The sequence below is a fragment of the Aphelocoma coerulescens genome, chromosome 9, assembly GCF_041296385.1.
Source record: "Aphelocoma coerulescens isolate FSJ_1873_10779 chromosome 9, UR_Acoe_1.0, whole genome shotgun sequence".
Classification (NCBI taxonomy): Eukaryota; Metazoa; Chordata; class Aves; order Passeriformes; family Corvidae; genus Aphelocoma; species Aphelocoma coerulescens.
This window is the reverse complement of record NC_091023.1, coordinates 13,292,112-13,300,655: the sequence shown is the minus strand read 5'-3', so window position 1 is coordinate 13,300,655 and position 8,544 is coordinate 13,292,112. Positions and strand designations below refer to the sequence as shown.

Here is an 8,544-nt window from a genome sequence, read left to right as displayed (position 1 = left end):
TTGAACAGAAGGTCTCGTGATGTATGGAGCTGTGTGTGATAGTGATGTTCCCTGTGGCTTGTTTTCTGGTTGCAGATTAATTTGCTTTACGTTTATCTACCTGGCATGTGACAGTTAATTCATTTTCTCCTCAAACAGAGGCTAAAATTCTGCCATATGACCTAGGGTGAAATCCTGAACCAACTGAAGTAAGAAGAGTCATGCCCTTAACTTCAGTGAGATCAAGATTTAATCCTTATTCTTTACTTCTCTGGGGCCAAGCTTCATCTGAATGACAAATACAGCCCCTTCAATTTCACTGGGATACAGAATGAAAGTCAACTTAGAACTGAATGTGCCAAGATTTGTAGTCTGCACTCACTTAATAGTGGCTCTGTAGTCATAGTCAGTTCACAGACATTTTCCAAAAGTCTGTATTTAGTGCTTTAGTATGTAAGTGTATTATTCAATGATATTTTCTCTTTTTGCAGAGGAAAAAGAAGCTAAAATTCATTTTAAAAGTAGTATGTTGGAGTACAAAAAAAAAGCTGAGGGTAGGGAGACATATAAAAACTGTGCTAAGTCAACTGCTATTTTACAAGATATTCTAATTTGGCCCAAGGATTTTAGACTACTTTAATCAGATCACAGCTGGGCCCTTTTCTAAGAATAGCCTTTTTAGGTTAATTATTATAAAATCTCTCTGGTCTATTATAACTGAGGAGATAGCACATTCTGTAAGTGAAAGTGGTAGGCTGATAAGATACATTTTTTTGGCATTAAGTAACCATGCCTATCTTAATTACAATAAAAATCTTTCAGCTGAAGGCAGGTTGACTTAACTAACAAGCAATTAAAACAGTTGAAACTATCTTTGGGAGGTGATACTTGGCCACCTGACAAGTGTAATGAGATCTTCCCGTCCTTACATCTTTTTTTCAGAAACCTTGAAACACAGAAGAAATGGAGTGACTGGATGTAGGTAAATGGTATGTGGCTTTTTCTTTATATAGCACAACATTGTTACATTTATTTATTTTTTTTAAGGGATGAAAAGGAGTAATGTTGTACTGCAGGCATCAATATTGTGTTTTCACCTTCATTTACATCTTCAGTAGTGACTAGGAAGAATAACCATCCAAGCTTTTAAAGAAAATTTCAAGTAAGACTACAAAAAAGTCAAGACTTCTCTTACAATGACAAAACTTCATCATAAGCCAAGTGATCTGAAACAGGCATGAAGTACTCAGGGAGGAGAGGAATCCTAAGGAGCACTTCTTCTGAAATAAATGCGGTGATTTGAGAGAACATGAGTCCTAAGTTTGAAGGTGATGTAGCAGTGAAGATCTGGAGACTTACAGGACAGTGAAGCTTCTCTTGTTGTGGTCGTGTGTGAGCTGTTGGAGTGGGTCTGCACTCTCAGAAATGTACCTGACTGAGAGGAATGGCTCAGGGAGTTGGAGCAGCTGGTTTAAAGTTGTTAGCAAAGTTCAAATAAAGTGTAAAGCATGGTGCTTGCAGCATTTGGTTAATAGTAGGCCATTCCAGCATTTCACAAATAAAGTATGTCTTGTTTAGGATTTCTAGCACAAAGCAACACAGCATGAACCAGAGCAGGGAATACATTCCAGATGACTAAAAAAATGAAAAATAGCGTGGTAAGCAAAGATGAGGCTATGACTAATCAAATTGGCTAGTGGAGACAATTTATACTGCATTAAGTACTGAAATATTATGTACCAGAAGAAAGCTGGCAGGGCTGAATTAGTAAGGATGAGTCATTTATTAAAACTCTCAGGAAGAGGAGGTAAGGCAAAGGGACATAAGGTGAATGGAGCATAAAAATTTTTATGAAAATGCAATTAATCTTAACACTGCAAAAGGACAGCAGAGCCTTCTGTTTTCAACTTCTGCTTTGCTACTGTGCATTTTATCCTGTTTTTTTTCCTAAACAAGTAGGAGGAAGATGAGCCCAATCTCCCAAAACTTTAAATGTAGCTTTGAAAGCTTGAAGTTTGAATAAGTGATATATGAGTCCCTTGCTGTGTCTGCTTTCTGATTTTGGACTTTACAAATATAACTTTTGAAGTGGGTGCTAATCTTGCCATCACAAACTGGTGATTAATAAACTGAAGCCACGAAGCTGGCAATGCCAGAGCAGTGGTGACTCAACCAATTCAGTCCTCTGATCTTCCTCTTAATTATGATAATAATGGGCTCACAGTGAAAGACTAATAAGTGATGAAGAAATTTGCACTAATGTAAATATGAGAATGAAACATAAGGGTGATGCCTTATGAGAGCTCCTGGCAGCCTGTGCAGATGGGAAAGCTGGTAGAGCTGGTGCTCCCCTCTCCCCTGGCATCTGCAGGCACAGTCCAAAGCAGCCACTTTCAAAGCAGTGTTGAGACTGGGCTCCTAGCACTAACTGATGTGGGCTAGAGGTGGGACATTGGTGTGTTTTGATAATTGGTAGCTCAGCCACAGCTACTGTTAGCTGAAAGAATTTAATCTTGGCAAATTTGTGGGGACTTGGGCTATTTTGTCTTCAAGACAGAGTCTTGGCTATTTCTGCAAGTACTGCCCTACATAATATTTCATATTATTCTGACTGGTATCCTTGTAGAGAAGAAATTGAGAAATTGATACCTGGTTGAGGTCTACTCTCTGTAGTAGTACAACATCCCATCTTTTAAAAACAGGCAAGACAGTGCTTTTGAAGAGGGCAACCTGCATTAGACAGTGATGGATCATTCTTTGGAGCATTTTTTTTCCCAATCCCTTTAAGTGCTTATTTATTTATTTTTCAATTGGTCATGGCAAAAGACACAAGTAGCACATACTTTTGATCTGCAGGTAAATGGATTGGAGTTTTGAAGGAAACCAGTTTAAGCACTAGGACCCCACCCACACTGTAGGAGGCTGTTCTTTGTTTCTCAACTTACTATTAGTGTTTAGGGAAGCAAATAATGGAAAGATTGAACTCCAACCCCAGAGAGGAAGAGAAAAGACACTACTTCATCCAATAGATTCTGTGCAACTCAATTAACAAGATAACAATATATTTCATCTGTCAGAAATGTTTATCTTCTCACTAATTAGCAAAGCAACACCACATTTTGAAAGGAATTGTAGCTCATAAAAATGCTTGCATCCACAGATGCCCTGTGCAGATTGCATCACTCAGTCTGCTCGGGAGATGGGTTAAGTGTAGGACAAGGGAACACGGTAACATTGCTTTCACCCCTCTTCCGCAGTCATTACCTCCCTCGCTGCAGTCTTTTGTTTCCAGTTGCTGGAAATTTGAAAGGGTGGAGGGAACTGCTGCAGTAGGCCTTGCCCTTGCCCTCTTTGTTTCTGCTAGCCTTAATTAACCTCTCCCTAGGTTCACCAAATTTGTGATTAGAAATTTTTTTAAGTTGGGCTTATGCTCACTAAGCAGGTTTTCTCATAGCTCTACTTGAAACCCCATTATTACTATTTTGAATGCTGCACTGTTTGTTCTAGAAACCCATCTTAGTAATTTATCCCATATCTCTATTTTCCCCTCATGGAAAATACAATTATTTTAATTCTTCTAATTGTTTTTCATTTCCTACACTCCAAATTTGTCTCTTTCCCCCAGGCATCTCTTCATCTTAGCTCATTGACTGGAAAGGCCTTTTTGGCTCTTTAGTTCCTTATCTCTATTCCAAATGGACTAATATTGTACAGTGTTCAATAAAAAAAATAATCTAATTTGTTATTTCTTTCATCATGCAGTTGCAAAATTGGCAGGCTTTTAAGATGATTCTTTAGATTTGGGGGTGCTAAGTGCATCTCAAATTGAGATGTCAGTTTTAATGGAAAGTTATGTGGAACTTTGGATAAGAATGAGCATTTGAACACTAACACAAGTATAAACCTGCCCTGTTGTTCAGCCCTGCACACAGCACAAAATATAGAGCACCTCCTTGCTTTGTGCAGGAATAACTATCCTGTTGTTCCACAGCTCCCATGGAGAGTAATCAGAGCACTATATTCTCACTTTCTTTATTCTTTTAGTTATTTTGTTTAATCTCATGTAATAGCCAATTAACTTGATTTGCCTTCAGAGCTGGGGAAAAATATAAATAAACCTGGCAGAAGAGCAAAGTGGGAAGAGCAGAGGCTGGAGTCACAGAGATGTCCTGTGTGAGCAACAGGAAATCAATTGCCATATGGCCAGTTATAAATAGGGCCATCACACAGCCTCGTTGCCTTTGACAGGTCCAGGTTCTCTGCTCAAGGTTTCTGTTTGCAGACTTTCTTACTTTTGCTCACCTCAGACAGTTCTTTAAAGCAGTGCAGGAAGAGGTTTTGTTGGAGGTTCTGGAATCAGCCACTTCTGTTCTGCTGGGAGTAAGAGTGAGCTGCTGACAGCAGGAGAAATAAGCTGCTGGTGGGACTCAGGGCAGGAGAGGAAAAAAGGGATGGAGATCTTATGGCAGAGTCCCCCAGAAAGGCCATATTTCTTTAGAGATATCATCTTTTTACTTCTAGAGATCCTTTCCTATTGGACATTTTTGCTCATGTTTGCCAAACCAGGGTTGTAGCAGTCTAGCTGTGTGTTTGTGTCTTCAGCTGTGGTTCTGTCTGAAAAAATACAACAGTTGCATTTGGGCAAGTGGTTTGGAGGGAAGTGGTGTGAGTCACACCATCACACAGGCTTGGGGACCCAGAGACAGGGCTAATGCCAGGGTGCAAGGTGATGTTCCCAGACAGGCAAGTCTGCTCCTGGCAGTTGCACCTTCCATGTGCTTTCCCTGGCATCACTGTTTTTTTTTTTCCCAAGGTATAGTAGTCCTGCTTAAGATGGAGGGGTGAGGTATTGCGAGTGAAAGCAAAAGAAAAGATAATTATAATGACGTGGTAAACAGAAAGGTCAGAAATTATGATCTTTTGTCCTTAGCAACTCAGAGCTGTGAGGCAGCTGAGTAGGTGTTTTCAGGACTGCAGCACAGATTGAGTTAACTGCATTGCCTCAGTCCTTTGTGTGAGAGCTGTCGGATTTGGCACCTGTGAGCACAACTAAGTGACCAGCTTAATGGGCAGGACATGCACGTGGGGTTCTAGGTCATAGAAAACTGTCAAGGTTTATTAAACTTTACAGCTTTTTTGTGCATTCTCTTTATTTTCTACGTAGCCCTGGTCTCATTATTTTTCCTTTGGCTCGCACATGACTTTTGTTGATTAGCTGAATATCTGGATGTCAGGGAGGCTTCCAAGTGCCCTTACACAAATGGTCACAGGGTCCTACTTTCAGGGCTTACAGGCAAGCTCTGGCTTTTTTTTTGTTGAGTATCTTGGATTGCAATCCCTGCTTGGAGACTTGAAATGGAATTACACCCACTATATCATCCAAATTTGTCATATATAAATATAGATGTTGAGATGATTAAACACATTAGCAATTTTCAGTGGTTCTTTAATTCCGCCATTCATTATTTTTATTTGATGAACCACTTTCTTATGAAACTTATTAAAATGTTGGTATAAATCTGTTCCAAATTCCCCTGATGACTATGTTTATACCAAATGATATACATAATGATCTGCTTTTGAGACTGCATTAGAAATGTGCACTGGCTTTACAGTTTGTAAGAGGCTGTGTATCGCTCCCATAAGGAATAATGACTAAGATTTCCTTTTTACATTAGGGAGCTGCAGCCAGTCAGGCATGGACCCTCCTCATTGTCTGTCTCATCCAGTGCTTACAGACTCCCATGGTGTCATTCAGGGTTGGGTCAGATTCTGTAGCAGTACCTGCAGGCAGCCCTCCCTTAAGCAGGTCAGAAACACGAACATGAAAGGAGGCACAGTGGGCAGGGTCTATTTGCTGAATTCTTGTCTGAATCTGTGATCCTTTAAGCACCCATTTAATCAGGTACCTGGAGCAGCTGATCATTCAGCTTCCTTTCCATACAAGCTCCTTCTAAGGTTGCCTTGCTCCCTGCACTGACCATAGAGAGAGCCTAGGTAACAGTCTGAGGTTAAACACCTAAGTAATTAGACAATTAAAGTAAAATGAATTGAATCCCTCCCTGAGGGATTTTGCAGCTCTCTTGACCATCAACAGTTAGGCTGGGTAGAGACAGGGGCTCCACCCTGTCTTTGGATTTATACATTTACCTTTAAAAACAAATTTATTTGGCTTCTCTTATACCTTTATAGTCCCACGGAAAGCACTTGGCTTTCAGATATTTGCTGAACAATACAGTGAAGTGTGCAATTACATATCAGATTGAATTTAAATAGTAAATAACAAAAATAATTATTGATATCAGTGGGTAAGTGCTTCAGGTCCTACTTTATTTATAAACAGACCCTCATCTTTCTGAAAACAAACAAACAGATGCCTAAAAGCTTCTCCTAAACTGGAAGATCACGGAAAGTATGTATTTTTTCCCCTTAGTCTTCACAGATTCACTGAGCTAGAAGTTTTATCTTTAATGGTATATTATTAATTTTTCTCAATTTAATTTTGTTTAAATTCCTTCTTAGAGACATAAAAACTTCTGGCACCTGTAGTACACTGCAGTATGGAATAGGGTAATTTAATCAATTCCCCAAATAAAGTATTCCTAAACATACCTTTGGCAACCCCACTTTGAGTGAGTCTATCAGAAAACTGGTTCTATACAATTAACAAGTTGGAAATATCAGTCTAAATGGCAGTCTTATATGGCAAATGTACAATGCTGGTGGCATGTCTTTCTGATTTGTGACATTGAACTGGTTGTTCTACAGTCAATGAGGCATCCTCCACAAAATTTCTAAAATTTATTGTGTGAAAATATGGGTTATTTCAAGTGCATTTGGTTTTCACAACAACAGTAATTTTTATTTTGACTCTTAACAAAATATTTATAAATGCCTTTGTTAGAAGAATAGTAATCTTGCAGACAAGGTACTGATCTTGCAGATTGTCAGGTTTTCAAAGTGGAAGAGTGATGTCTTCTGCTATTACATCAGCTATTGTGCCATCCCATTGTCATGCTGACAGCTCATATAGCCTGGCTGACTCCACATTTTAAAGAAAAAAGATGTTTCCTGGTAAATATTTTTACTACTAATTTGCTGTATTGCTGCTGAAACGTTACTGATGAGTATCCAGAAAAGAATTTATTTTCCTGGTAATGAAGCGGTTTTTAACTCCCTGTGCTAATACTTTTTCTCACTCTTTTTTTCTCCCTTTCCTTCTGGCCATATGATAGGAAAAAAAAACAAAACCCTGTTGCAATGTCTGAGTTCTGTGTAGGATTGTTTGGGATTTTTTTTTGGTTTTATTTTCTTTCCTTTTTTTTGAGGAAGTGTAGATGAGGAGGTCTTTTGTAACATAAACTCAGGGAAGTAAGCTAAATCAGTGCTAACACCATTCTATCAATATAACTGCAAAAACCTTAAAGGTCCTGTTTTAATACCAGCTTTCTAAAATCCATGCAATTAAAATGGAGCAAAAACTCTTTTTTTTTTTTTTTTTTTCTGTTTTCTTGAGGCCAGAAGCAATGTTTATGAATGAGGAAAAAGAAATGCCAATCAGACTTTTATTAAACCCTATGTTTTTAATCTTGTAATTTGTTTTATGTTTTCTTTCTAAACATGCCCACATAGGCATTTAAAAACACCCCATAGCCTTGAGTTATAATGGATTGAGTGAGGATTACTGAGTGAGTCTTATATAAAATGAATGTTCTTAAAATATCCACCTTGGAGAGAAAAAAAGAAAAAGCTCTCTCTCTTGGGAGTATCCTCTCTAATTATTCATAATTAATAAATAAACAAAGAACTGTGTAGTTCTACATCAAGTAGTTATTAAAAGACTCTTAGAACTAAAAAGACTTCCTGGTCAGAAGGCAGATATCCAGCTGTGCTAAAAGAATGTAGGACTGAATCCAGAGGAATTTCTGCAGAGCTTTTTTTTTTGGTGTTTGACTTCATGACAGATCATTTAGGACTGGAACATCACCTTTTAAGTGGTTTGAAGCACACAGAGTTTCACCTAAGTAATCCAAGTTGATCCTGAACTTTTAAGCTGAAGCTCCTGATTTCAGGGCATCAAGTGGAAGATGTCTTGGTGTAGGCTTTGATTAATAGCAGTCCTTGTGGTTTGGGGCAGAAGAGATCAGGCTGGGGCTGTGGATAGCAGTGTAGGCTGGAGGAATTTACTGGGTATTTTTTCAGTTAAATTTTCAGAGACGACTTGACAAAATGCAGACGAAGGTGGCCAGGGACCACAGGCCAAAGCATGCAGAGTCCGCTGCATCGCTTGGCACTGTGGGACAAATGCAGCCTCCGTGGGAGGCAGGAGAGCAAACCTATCTTTCCTTCTGTTGATGGGTTGTAATGCCAAGCAAAAGCTTTCTTCTTTACTTACTGTGGCTGGAAGCGTGTCACTGCAGTACATGGAAAATGGTCTTATGCTCTCCCTGTGAGACACTGCCTGTTCCTGGGGCATCCCTGTTGCAGTACAGCTCACAGGTTCCCCCTCTCTCCAGAGCTGTGACTGGCTCAGGCTGCTTGTCCTCTTCCAACAGACCCTCCAGG

General features: G+C 39.2%; 1 long non-coding RNA gene across 1 annotated transcript; it reads left to right on the top strand.

Annotated features, from left to right (window-relative positions):
• Positions 1-868: 868 nt before the first annotated feature.
• On the top strand, positions 869-1,493 carry LOC138114877 (uncharacterized). The gene is made up of 2 exons (XR_011152854.1): positions 869-968; positions 1,095-1,493. It is a non-coding gene; the product is annotated as an uncharacterized lncRNA (long non-coding RNA).
• The last annotated feature ends 7,051 nt before the right edge of the window (positions 1,494-8,544 follow it).